Here is a 14,198-nt window from a genome sequence, read left to right as displayed (position 1 = left end):
GTTAAAGCTTTTCATCTACTAATGATATCTGCAATTAAATTGATAAAGCTTTCAGTTATAATTTTGAAGATGAAATTTATAAAACTATTTCTTCAGTTTCTTGAATGTTTTGGAACTGTACTTAAAGATTGTTTCTTGATGAAAATGTGTGTTTATGAATGAATGTGTGATATGTATGTTTATAGATGTGTGCTGACAAGCATTCGTGCAAGTACCCACCCATTGGAAAACAGATGTTGTTGTTACTATTTTTATTATGTATACACTTCATGTCCTGATTCTTGATTATTCAGCATTTTTAATGGACTGAGTCATACATAGTATGATTATCTTCACGAGGACAATTTAATCCAAATTTGACATCTTCAGGTCCTGCCGTTCCTGCCTCATATGCTGGATATTTCTGTGGGAAATTCCCGTTCTGGAAAAAGAATGGTAAAAAGATATAATCTCAAATTATAGAAGAAATACATTCAGTAGTATCCTCCAAAATTTCTGTAGTAAATGTAAGTGTGAGTAGATGCTGGATGCTGAAGTAACTCAATAATGTCAATGGATATATCTAGATGACAATTTTAGAAGCCATAATTTATATTTGAAAACTTTTCTCAATAAAGATTATATAATAAGTCAAGGGAGAAAGGTATGGAGGACTTGTCCCATCTTATCCTGTTTTGTCTTTCTTACATGTTTTTACAGGTACTTGCTTTTGATTGCTGTTAGGTGTGCTTTGCTGCTGGTTCTCCATTATTTACTTTTGATTGTATCATCAGTATCACATATGTCTCTTATTTTACTTTGATTTTCTCTGTTTTGCAGGTAATTCAGCTTTATGGGTTCTGTTCTGTTTTACTATCATTGTTTCTTTCAGCTGTCCTTCATTTTATGATTACTTTGTTTTGTTGCAACTCTGCCATATTTTGATTTTGTTTTTCTTAGTTCTGGTCACTAAACCGCATTTTATCTCTTTAAATTTTTATCACTGTCTCACCTGCTATTTTCCAGGGATCACTGTGCAGTCTTTGCACAGTCTGTCTTTTCTGCAGTCTGCCTAGTGCTCTACTGTGCTGCATCTCACAACCTGTTGGCTCACACTGCTCTGCAAAAGAAGTGAAAATATGCTTAATCAAGTGATCCTCCAGGATTGCTGAAGGACAGTAGACCTTCTTCAGCTGAAAGGAAGGAGTTAAGCATCACATAACGCCATTGCACCAAGATACACAGGATCTTGTGGGCCCAGAACAACCTGGGGAAGCAATCCTTTACATTGATATAGTCAGTCTGAGGAATTCCAAAACCATTAGTTCATTAATCCTGTCCAACTTTTACCTAAAGACATGGGCTGAGAGCTATGAGATATTAAAATAGTGGTTCATTTTTATGTTTGAGCCTTTAGGGCTTACTTTTTTCCCCATGAACATCCCATAAATCATTCATAATCACTTTTAAGAAATGTTAAAATCAAAACAGTTGATAGCTCTCCCTTCTTCTACCTATTCCTTCATTATCAAGTCATTTGTCTCCCCCTCTGAATCATCAGAAACTTGATTTTCTCACTACACTTCATAGTCCTTACTGTTTTCTTCTGTCTCACCTTCCTAATCAACTTTCATTTTTATTGGATTCTTTCTTTCACCTATGGCCAGGATGGGCACCCAAAGGGCTCCTTGTCCTCTGCAGAACTCCAGGGAATAAAAAGAACTTTGGGGGGATTCATCTATTTGCCTTATTTCCAACCTGGTAGTTCTGTGTTCCACAAAGTTCTGGGAGCCTTTTCAGTGGACTCTTCTAAATATTTCTGAGGAATCTAAAAAAAACCAAGCCTGTTATTGAATGCTTTAAATTCAGTAAATTGATATCATACACTCCACTGTCAAATGTAGCAGGACCCGTTAACATTTCCCACATATACACAGCATTAGAGTAGTGCCTGAAAGAAAATAATTCTCTTTCTTAGAAACAGAAGACACAATCCTGAATCAGACAAAATAAGGAAACTAAGGTTTCATGACAAAAACAGATGAGAAAATATACAGATTTATGTTATTCAGACATTGTTGACACACTAGGTATGAGGTGGATGCACAAGCTGTGATATGCCCCCTCGTGGAAAGAGAGGTAAATTAATCAGCCAGTGATCTCAGGCCAAGTGATAAAAAAACATGATCAGAAACATGTAAACAATTTACTAAGCGGCGAACTATTGACGGTCCTTATAGGTGGTGAAACTTAACAATTAATTCTGACAGGGATACGGGAACCTGTGGAATCACTGTGTTTTTTCTTACCCTTCCCCAAAAAGTCTTGTTGCTTATAATTTTAGTTTTCATTATGTAATATAGAAGAGAGGGAGAAAAATGACTGTCAGGACTTGCAATCTTAGGTGATTACGTTTTCAAGAAAAAAAAACATTCAGGAAAATAATAGACAAGTGGGAAGAAGTAGAGGGATATCAGTCACCTGGATTAAAATAAAACCAGGAAAAAATGGCTTTGAAAAGTCTATTATTTTGTTTCCAGTCCCTAATAAAACATACTAGCAGGTTGCAACCTGATTTACTTTGTCAGTCTCTGCAAAAAATGTTTTCTCTAAAACATTAACTAGACTAAGTGCATTAACAATGCTGAAGGTAAAGTTTGTTGGGAACTTCTGAACAAAACAGGTTTCCACCAGCAAATGCTGATTCCCCAGAATTTGATTGTGCCATCATTGCCATCTCTCCTGATAAAAAGGAAAAGCTCTGATAGGCTCATGCCAGTTTTCTCTCAAGCTTACACAGTACCCCAGGCTTCTAAGGTCTGCCAGTCTGAACTCGGCCGTGCACGTATGCTGCCTTGGAGACAGGAACCTGGTGCTTTCAGCAACGGCAGCTCTGGAGGGAACTGCCAATTGGACAGCTCGGGGTCATGGACATGAAGATTTCCAGATTTCTGGAACAGCTGGTTCCCTGCACTAGCTGACATCCACGGTTATAGAAATATATCTGAGTAGACACAGGAAAACACAATTAATCACATAGCATCTTTGTTGTAGTGTGCCTTTTCTGTAGAATTCGCTTTAAAAAGTTACGATTTGAGGCAGATGGGAAGAATTTTTGACACTTTGAAAATGTGGAATGCGTAAGTGCCAATAAGAGCCTGGGAAACTGCTTTTCTCGTTCTACACCATGGGCAATAGCCAAGCTCAGTTGTCCCTGAAGTACCTCTCTCCTACCTACCTAAGGTAGTGCTGCATTCTTTTACCAGATGGGCTTTGGACATCTATAATACACAGAGCTGTTTTCTTAAATTTCATGCAGATTATATAAATGTGGAAAGAAATGCCAGTGCAGATTCAGCTGAATAGAATTACCCCAAAGAAATGCTTCTCAAGTTATTGGTGCTTTCTTCCGTACGAATTCATGAAGTCTTTTAAATTTTCTTATAGGTAAAAGGTTAAAGCATTAAATCTGAATTTCTTCCAACCATTAAGCAATTGTGCATGTATTAGCTATTTGGGAAGACCATACATATACCAGGCTATAATTATACATTACAGCTCTCAAGAAACCTTGATAAACCTCAAGAAACTCTGACATTGATTTATATCCCTTTCACCTGCAAAGGGTTAAAAATCAAAAACCAAAAAACCTCTCCAACCTCTTCAATTTCTACTATATTCCCAAACCAATAAAACCAATTAGAACCTCTTGGGTAACCAGAATCTGCTTGGCCATAACATGGTCCTTAGTCTCAAAAGTGAAATACAATTGTAAAAAATGCCTGTATTATAATTTTCAGTGGTGCCAGGTAGTGAGCGTTTGGTGATAGGGGAAAGATACAAATACATACCAAGAGAATAAAAAAATGTAGGGGCAACTTTTGTAAAAATAACCATTTAATTAAATAAATGGGAGATTTTAAGTGTTTAAGGGCCTTGGGAACATGTATCCTGTTCATGATATCTGAAGTCATACCAAGTGAACCTGCTTTATGTGTGTAGAGTAGTGTGTCAAAACATCTGAATGTAAGGTCTATAATGGAATTCTTCCCACATTCTGGGGAATTTCTTGGAAACTCCTAGATTCCCACAATTTTTGATAATTTAGAATTCGCAGATAAACTGCTGATAGTGTTTAAATTTTCAGTTGAAGCTGGTTTTGTTTGTACATTATAGCATCAAAAAATTGGAAATTCTATTTGATGCTAAACAAACACAACTTTCTGAGAAAAATACTACTTCAGTTGGACAATAGGAAATGTAGTTTGTCAACAAATGAAAGGAAAAAGATCTTCGAAGAGGTTAGAACAATTCATAGTGCATACCTTTGTTTTAAATCAATACATAATTCTATAGGTATTTTAACAACAGGAAGTACTTTTTACTTTTTCAAAATATCAAAATATCATAGATGTTAAGATCGCATGCATGGCAAAATAGATCTTTTTTCCACATACATATTGTCTTGGGAAGAATTTGAGTTCTTTTCCTCCTGTCCAAAGTATAATACCTGTATTTGTTGATTTCAAAAATCTATAACTCTGAAAAAATCTATAAATAAAACACAAGGATGTGAGTCCCTTTTCTAGTCAAGTCCAGCTATTTTTGGTAGGTGCTGTTAAATGCATCTGAACTTGGTTCATTATATTTTCAACAGCTGGTCTTCTAAGAAGTTCTGAAAAGATTAATTGTAAAAAACAGTCTCTAAAAATTAAAATTTAGATTTTGCTGCATTGTCTCCTGTCTTCTGTAATTTTCCACCAGGGTAAAGACTTTTGATACAATCTCCTTTTTTGTTTGGAAATGTTAGTTTGTTAAAACTAAGCTTTTTCAGAGAATTCCGTAATACCTTTAAAAAAGAAGTAGTCTGGGAAATTTCTGAGCAGAAGGAAACAACATCCCAAAGAACCCATCTCTCTGATTGTGAGAGCAGTTATTCGGAATATGAAAAACCAACTTCATATTATTATTTTTTTCTGGTTACTATGAGGGACTTGAAGTACTCACAAGGTTCATGCTCATGCAACTGCTCAGACCATTATGCTTTCTGTCTCTGTTCCCTGTCAAAGTGCCTTCTATCAACCTCCAATTCCACTATCTATATTTTAGTCAGTATATTTCTATCTTTTCAGCTCAGTCTTTCACCTTCGAATAGGTAATAAGTGTATTTGATACGTGATACAGAAAGATTCCTCTGTTTCAACAAATTGTTGATCCTTTTTTTGTTTGTATGCAGTTCTAGGTCCTAGTTATTCATTAGATCATGCTATATTTCCCCATAAGATTTTGACACTGAGGTCATCAATATTTATTCTTTCAAATCCTTCCTGACAAGAAGTATGTTCCCCTGGGTTAATGTAGCTTAAAACGTCCATGACAGAGCATCTGCGTGAGACTGAGAGATAAACTGTTCTTGCTCAGTAAATAACCCTTGGGACTGTATTTTGTAATGATGTGAACAATTAGCTAATTGCATGAAGAGCTTTTATTCTCCTGTTGAAGAGAAATGAGCAGAAATGACTAGCTCTATGAAAGGAGTCCAATTCTTCTTTGTAAAATCGCAAGATGCAAAGCCACCCAAAGCCAATCTTTGGCTATAAAAGATCACATTTCAAATACAGCACAGTGAATCTGACACATAAAAGTGATGCATACATAATCATTAAACTAACTAACAGTCTGAACCAGATTCTAAACATGCTAAATGTTAATTACAAGATAGGAATTGAAGGGAAACTAAAAATGGTGGAAGATCAGACATCAATAACTGGAGTTCCCTCAACCCATATCCCTTTTCTTTTCCTTTTCCTGTTATGTTTTTTCTGGCATCAGATCTAACTAAATCGATTCTGTGTACTTCCCAGTATTACAGAAAATCATTCTCCTTGTAACATCCTTTTTGGGCACTATAAAAATTTAAGGAGCGTAATCTTTCAAAAATAAGTTGGAGCTTGAAATAGATACGGAAACAAGAGCTTAATTTGGTTCAATAAAACTCAGCTTAATTCCTTGAAAAAAGAAATAAGAAAAAGAAAAGAATACATATGTATACAGGCAGTAACCAAAAGCAAGCAACAAATGGCAGTGAGGTACATGAATGTATTGTGACCTATGACGGCCATAAAATTAGTCTAGACAGTGGGCAATAAACCACCAGATATTTTATTCTATAGAATCTAATAAGAGCAGGCCTTAAAATCTCCAAAGAAATGAAATTTCAGTAAGAAAGGGAAAATATTTCTTCCTTTTTTTTTTTTTTCATTTTCTTGGGTGGCTTTAAATATAATTCACACAGGAAGTCTTTCCTGGAAAATATCCAGCTTCCACAAGCCTGGTGAGAAATATTATGTTCTTAGTGTCAATCTTATGACATCTTTCCCTGAGAAATCTAGTCCCTGAGAGCACTATGTGGCTTATGAGGGTATCAGGAAGTAAATGTAAAGATATTATAAAGCATTACCAACTGTAAAGAGTGCTATAAAGGTGATTACTTTGAAGATCAGGACAAGTTAAATTTCTAGCTATCTTTCTTACTTTCCTAGCCCTTTAATTTGAAAGATATGTTTCAGTCACTCTTTGCAAAAGCAAATTTTGCAGCAGCCGCAGGAGAAAGAAAAGTGCTAGAGCATTTATTACAGTCTGCCCAAGAAATAACAGGGTTAATAATGTTTGATAAGCCTATGCAACGTAAAGAGTGAAAAGAACTGATGCATTTTTAAAGGGATTGTCAGTCCCATTTGAGTCAGGCACAATAGGCACCCAGAGAACTCTGTCAGTAAGCAATGTCATTAATAATGATTCATGGATATGGATATTCACAACAGCTGTGTCCTCACCTTTTAAGTACCTCATACAATATTTAGAAAGTAGTGGGAGATATTGCAGCAGGGAAGCAACTAAATTGCTAGAAGGCAGTGCTGGTTTAAATTGTTTAATGTGCCTCCTCAAAACTAGTGTACTGATTTTTCAGAGTGAATCTCTCTTCCTCTGTCTCTCTCCAATAAACCTGCTGCAAGCAAAATAAGCAGCATGCTAGTCATCTAGTCAGTGAGATCTTGTGATGCTGTGAGGTGTTGGCATCAACACTAAGCTATATCATCAGTTTATATATAAGCTGGCTGCTAACAATCATCCTTGATCCATTAGCTTAGGAAAGGAAACATATGAAGCAGTTTCACAAGAACATCTTGAAATTTAAATTTCAGAAGTACCATTCTTGACAGTCCTTTCTTAATCTGAGCTGCTGTAGTTCAAAAACATGAATTCATTGTTTTAATACAGTAAGGGATATTTTATTATCAGACTCCAAAAAATACCTAACCACAATATAATTCCACTTGAAAATAGGGGGACAAATGATTAGTAATACATTCCTCTTGTATAGCTCTTTTCATCTTCAAAGAATATAAAAAATTAGCTTTGAAAGCACCTGTTAAAACTGTTTAAATGCTATTAACATTGCCTAGATTGCAATGTTCAAAAGAACACAGATTTTCATAGGAGGGAGTCAATATCAAAGCGGCCCCACACACAGTTAAGCCAGTTATAGAACCCTTCACAGCCTAATTTCCAGTATGACTGCACTTTGTTCCCAAAGCTGACTCACGGATGACCTGTGAGCAACAGCAAAGGGGAAAAATTGTGAGTCCCTAATTTTTGCAGCAGTCCAGGACTGCCTCCAAGCCAAGAGCCGATTCCAGACACTGAGCCAGTACGTACCTCACAAGGCATCCTGGCACACTGAAACTGCTTCAGGTCTTAGCCTCTACACCTTCACAAATTGGGTGTTTCTTCATCTATTCCTCAAAGTAGTAAAGCTGTCTAATTTTTGTATGGTTGGGCTTACATTAATTGTATGCAGCATTACGTTAATGGTGTGTAGCAGCAACAGGGTGCCTGGTAGGAAGATAGATTCTTGCTCCTTAGTGTAGGCATAATTCACAAAGCCAAAACAGAGCCAACAGCTGTGTCACTCTTTCAGTGAAGATTGGGGGGTCTTGTGTATGGATCAGGATAATTAAAGAGGTAACCCTACTCACCATCCTACCTCTAACCCTGGCTTCATTCCTTTAAGAAATAGCCTGCACCAGTAGCTGGAGCACTTGTTCTCTCACTGCTGGCTAACACCAAGGATAGGATTGCCAAATAATTCCACTCTTCCTAGCATCTGTTTACATAAGAACTAGGGATGACAGCACCTAATCACAGCATGCTGTTTAACAGTTGGTGCCTCATACACGCACATATCTGATGATGCCACTTAGTAGCTCAATAACTATTATTTATGCCTACTTGAACACTCATTGCCTTCTCACCTCATTCTTATCATTTGCCGTTTCTGAACAGGCATGAATTCATGCTGGCTGAAAGAAAACTTTGATACAGAGAAAAAACAATTAGGAGTGACTTTTATTAGGATACAAAACAATCCCAAGGTGAATTCCATTAGCCTCTCTCTCACAGGCCAGTCTTTCCGCATCACACTTTGTATATTGGATTCACAAAAAGCTATAAACAATGTGGTATAAAGAATACTCTTTTCTAAGGCATCTATGTAATTTTGGCCAATAAAATATTAAGAAACTCATTGCAACTTGTATTTGAATTTCATAGTTAATTTAGTTCTTTACAGAACATCCATTGAGGATCTAAAATGTAGCTCCTGAATACTTGTAGAAATACTGAATTATATTTCTTTTTCATTAAAATTCTCCAGAATCCATTGGCAAACCTTGGTATACAGCAAGTACGCCCTGAAGATGGTGCATAGGAAATCAGATAAAATCTACCTGAAAATGAGACACTATAGTCTCCTGTATTGCAGACACAAACCTTGCCCTACGCAGCTCAGGTCTCAGCTACTAGCATTCTCTGAGACAGAAAAAAAAAAGTAACAAAAAGAAAATTCTAATTAAAATTGATAACTTCCCCTTCCTCCCTACCAAAAACTTGTACAATATCACAGAATCATGGAATCAAAGAATGGTTGCGGTTGGAAGTGAGCTCTGGAGATCGTCTGGTTCAACCCCCTGCTCAAGCAGGGTCAGTCAGAACAGGTTGCTCAGGGTCATGTCCAGTTGGGTTTTGAATACCTCCAAGGATGGAGACTCCACAAGCTCTTTGGGCAACCTATTCCAGTGTTCAACCATCCTCACAGAAAAAAAGTTTTTTCTTATGTTCAAGTTGAATTTCCCATATTTCAGTTTGTGTCCATTGCCTCTCATCCTGTCACTGGGCACCGCTGAGAAGAGTCTGGCTCTATTTTTGCACCCTCCCATGAGGTATTTATACACATTGATAAGATTCCTCCTTGAGCCTTCGCTTCTCCAGGCTGAACAGTTCGACCTCTCTCAGTCTCCCCTCACCCTTAAGAGATGCTTAAATCCCTTAATCATCCTTGGCCCTTCGCTGGATGCATTCCAGTAGGTCCATATCTCTCTTGTACTGGGGAGCCCAGCACTGGACACAGCACTCCAGATGTGGGCTCACTGGGGATGAAGAGGGGGGATCACCTTCCTCAGCCTGCTGGCAATGCTCTTGCTAATGCAGCCCAGGAGGCTGTTAGCCTTCTTTGCCACAAGGACAAAGACTCATGATTCTTAAAACGACAAAGTAGTTTCTAAAACATTGTCTTATCTCAAACACAAACTGTCTTGGCTGTACAGAAATGACCTCACCACACATCTCCCTTTTCAAAGGGAGAAAGCTGATCCAGGGGTAGAACTCACAGCAAACCCACTATCCAACATCATTTTTGTAAGCTTCCGATTTTTCTTTTCTTACCAGAGTTAAGTTGGTGTCCAGGAAAGGCTAGGAATTAAAAAACCTCTGATTTATTCCTGGAGCCATATAAGTTTCTATATATAATTCTGTTGATGCAGCCACATCTGATCTGGCTTATTGATTTCAGAACAGAGCCACGAGCTATATTTTTAGGCAATGGTATATTAGGTGAATAGTTGAGGATTCAGATTATGGGACTCATTTTCATTCATGACATATGTTGAGATTCAAATTCTCACTTGCAGAAATAAAAGACAAATGCATTGGGTCCCCTAAACTTTGGATATTGCTTCAGAATTCAAATTTTAATTGGAATGATAGCTGATAGGGTAACCAAGTGCAGAAATTTGCCTTTGGCATGAGATTTCTGCTTGCTTTTGAGGAGATCAGTTCCTTTAATCACACTTCTTATTAGTTTTGCCTCAAAAGGGGACAACAGACAGTTGGCTAATTCAATGCCATGAGACAAAGAGTGAACACATGCCCTATGTTGAAGATCAGCCAGCTGGCACAATCAACTACACCAGGCATGTTTCCAATTTATAAAGTGGAACATTTAAAGTATTGGTTCAAAACACTTACCCTCTTGCCAACCATGTGAAAACGAAATTAGTTATGGTCAATTTAGTTATGTACAGAACATAGAAGGATAATCAGCCATCTTATTTAGAATTATTTTTTTGTCCCCAAGAGTATACACATCCCATTCCGATTGAATTATAAAGGAGAAAACACATCTCATGAATAATTAGTTAGAAGGTGGAAAGAGAATGTACATACCTCAGTAATTGGACCATCTTAAAGTCAGATTAGGAAAAGTTTAAGAGAGTATTGCCTGTGACCCTAGTGATGAAATTTGAGAAAGAAATGTTAATGCTTATTGCCAGCAAGTTTTAAATTTCCTTTGCTGTTTTGCTTTGGATATTTTGCCTCTTGAAGATATCTTGCTTAATGGCGCAGAAACTAGTTTTGTAGAGGTAAATGGTGAAAAGCATAAACAGTAGTTAGTCCTCTAAGTCCTATTGAAGTTCCCACTTCAGTTTTCAGACAATGCTTCACTAAACATTGGAATAAAATGATTCCCAGAGAATTATTTCTTTTGTTCACTTGTGGATGATCTGCCTTTATGGTTCTTTTATCAGCATAAGGTGACATGATATGTCTATTTCTTATTAATTGTAATTCAGGTGACCATTTGAATTTACATAATTTTACAAAATAATACAACTTTTATAATTAAAGCAAGAACTAGAACTCTAAAGTGCTAGGCAAAAAGACAGTCCTAGCTCTATTGAGCTAAGTATCAGATGAGAGATAACAAACAATTACACCAAAAAGGCAAGCATAGTAACAGTAAGGTCATTAGTATTAGGGTAACGATTCGAGGTCACAACCTACTCTGTCAAGTGCTCCATTAACGCAGAATTGAAGGTAAGGAGAAATTTGTAGGAGGATGTTTTTCAAGTTTAGATGAATTCTCTTCCGTTCATCTTATGATTCACATTTACTGGTATTTTGGGTGACCAAGTTGTGGATTTAATTTCAAACAAGAACTCTGAAATACACGAGTTTTGTGTGACTGAAATAGATACAATTAAGTACATTTTAATTAAACTTTTGCTTATGTATTATGAGTAATAGGGAAAAACAATTTTAACTGAGCAAAACAGTACTTTACAAAGGCATTCTTGTGCGTGTACCTTTATCATCACAAAAAATAAACCACTCTTACCAATGTTACTGTGAAAAAATAAACCTGAAGTACTGTATTTAAATCAAACAGTGCTAATTATCCTTGAAATGAATTGCAAAATATGGGGAAACAGTCTAACATGCATCTTCGCACTGTATATTTTCTACATATGCACATGGAAAACTTCTCAGGTCATCCATGAACAAGTACAGTGCAAACTACTCTCATTCAAAAAGAACGTATTGTTCTTCATCAAAGTTTCCGTTTCCTCATTAGCTGAGACAGAGTGAACATGATGAATAGAGATTTCATTATTTATTTATTTATTATTTCTGGATAAAAACAAGAACAAAGTTCTTCCTTCAAGCCTGTATAACTTCATTGATGTTAAAGGGGTTACATGAGTTAAGCAGAAGAAAATATGGTTCTTGCTTTTAAATGCTCAGGTAATGGAGCCAAATCTCCTTTCTGAAGCGATAAAGAAATGTGTTTCTAAGACCTGGTCATTTAAATCTATTGTATGATCTGTGTTTATCTATTTCAATAGCCCGATCCATTAGCGTTTCTGGATTGCTCCAGGATTTCTCTTCCTAGCTGAAAGAAGACATAGGTAAAATTTGACCTGACATAAGCTTATTAAGCTGTTTAGACAAAACCAGTCACTATTATTCTTTTTTCTCAGCTATGACCTCTGAGATGTTCCAGTTTTGGATTTTGGGGGGGGGGGGAGGGATGCTTTTGTTGCTACATCAAAGCTTTATATATTGAAAATAAGTCTTATAAGCCTTAGAAATCATAACTTTTCTAGACACGCAATTCAATAAAAAAAGTTAACACATTTAATTTTAAGCATAAAGCATAAAATCCTATTAAAATAATGCAATATGTGATTTAAGTAAAATGTGCATGTACCTGTGCGTACAGTTGGTTTACTGAAAAGGGATTTGTGTTCCTGATCTTACTCTGAAGTAGGTGCGTAGATGTCTTTCAGCTGGCTTGAAAAGCCCAGAATCACACCCAGCTCCCAGTACTGTTTGCAGGACAGAGTATTAAATCTTCAGCAGTAGTGCTTGCCACCATGGGCATCTGACAGAAGGAGTTTAAATAGGGAAAAGAAAGTGTGGGGAACACCGGCCACCTTTGGTTCAAGCAGATGGCTTGTCAGAGGTAGGAGTAAGGGAAGAGGGATACTGAGTGAGTCACCAGAGTTTCTCTCATTGTTAGAGCTGAGATCAGATGTGATGTCTGTTTTGCTCATTGGTGCAGCCCAGTGGCTACCATGTTTGAAGTGAAATGGGATGTGGTCATTTTTGTTCGGTGGTGGACTGGATAAAGCAAAGATCATGCGTGCCTGCAGAACAGAGCTAGACAACCCTGATATACAAAGAGGGCTGAGGAAGAATTCTTGCTGTGACTACTCAGCTGATGAGGAGGTGAAGGAGCAAGGGGGAAGGAAGCACAACTTTTCGTCAGAGTTTATTTCTTGAAGAAATAGGGCTGAGACTGTGGCTGAGACAGGGTACTGACAGCAAGGAAGCTTTCAACTCGGGATGGGCTCTTGTAGACAAATGCATCAGCCTGCCCATGGCTGGACTCACCTGGCTGCTGTGCGGTGTGAGCGTTCTGCATCAGGGAAGAAAGACATGAGGGAAAGGGCTAAGCCTGAAGCACACAAACAAGGCAGACCTCAAGCAGCCTGCCAAGCTGCAGTGGGCCCTGCTGCTTGATGGGCTATTAACATGTTTACCAGGTCTTAGAAGTTTCAGAATTCCAGTACAAGCTGTTACGAGTCACAGTGCAATCAAAGAGTTTGAAATTATAACCTTTTTAGGATTTAAGGATGAAGTGTCTCCTGGTGGAGTGGTCAGCCACTGAGTGGTCAAAGTGTGATTAATCCACAATTTGCAAATATTCCCATAATTTTGATGCTAAAAAAGACTGAGTCTATTTTTATGGTGTTTTGATAAATGATAATATTAAGCCATCGTTTGTCTCTCTGTGGCAACTATTCATAGTCATGGATCTAGGACTTGGTTCAAAAATTGCATTATTAAGCTTGCCTTTTTTGTTTGCATGTTTGCTTTTGCTGCATATACATACTGTTGATTTTAACCTGCTAGATTTCAAGCTAAACATCAGCTTGGAAACCTAGAAGGATGAGTTCCATCTTTCATAAAAAAAGAAGGAAGGTATTAAAATCCTGATATTGGAACCAAAAGTAACATCAAAAAAAAGTATTGCTGACATAATTCCATCATTTAGGCATTTGAATGTATGTAAAGATGGATAACATTGGATAGAGTCGTTATTTAGTACATGAATGGCAGCTACCATCAAAAAATGACATTATCACAATAAAAGATAAGATGGTTGTCTTGAACATAAAATATACTTTTGTGAGGCATTAAAATGGGATTTGCTATTCTGGCATTTATGTGCAACAAGAATTATGAATGCAGTTATATGTGTCAATACAATAAAGATTTTTTTCAACCCAGGACACATCCAGAATTAAATAATATGAAATAACTACAAGATTAGTAGCATTTATTATTCAGCAAGGTTTAAACAAAAAAGAAGTAATTATCTGAGGGAGAGTGAAGGGAAGGCTGGGGAAATGAGAAAAGAACATCAGTTCTTATGTATGTTGTACAGATGGTCAGAAAATAGCAATCTCAGGATATCTTCAGGAAAGAAAAAGTCACAAATTGTACTGAAAAATAAATAGTATGCCCAGCTTTTA

The 14,198-nt window shown here is 36.9% G+C and overlaps 1 long non-coding RNA gene across 2 annotated transcripts in view; it reads right to left on the bottom strand.

The window, feature by feature from the left end:
* Positions 1-289: 289 nt before the first annotated feature.
* LOC106482791 (uncharacterized) overlaps positions 290-14,198 on the bottom strand; it is a 62,838-nt gene continuing 48,929 nt past the window's right edge. For both annotated transcript variants that reach the window (XR_010883580.1, XR_001292233.1), the window contains exons 2-3: positions 992-1,099; positions 290-421 (exon numbers count right to left, since the gene is read on the bottom strand). This is a non-coding gene — a long non-coding RNA (uncharacterized lncRNA). The remainder of the gene's footprint in view (positions 422-991; positions 1,100-14,198) is intronic.

This window comes from Apteryx mantelli, chromosome 2, assembly GCF_036417845.1.
Source record: "Apteryx mantelli isolate bAptMan1 chromosome 2, bAptMan1.hap1, whole genome shotgun sequence".
Lineage (NCBI taxonomy): Eukaryota > Metazoa > Chordata > Aves > Apterygiformes > Apterygidae > Apteryx > Apteryx mantelli.
The sequence above is the reverse complement of the archived record's forward strand: the minus strand, read 5'-3'. Positions and strand labels throughout refer to the sequence as shown.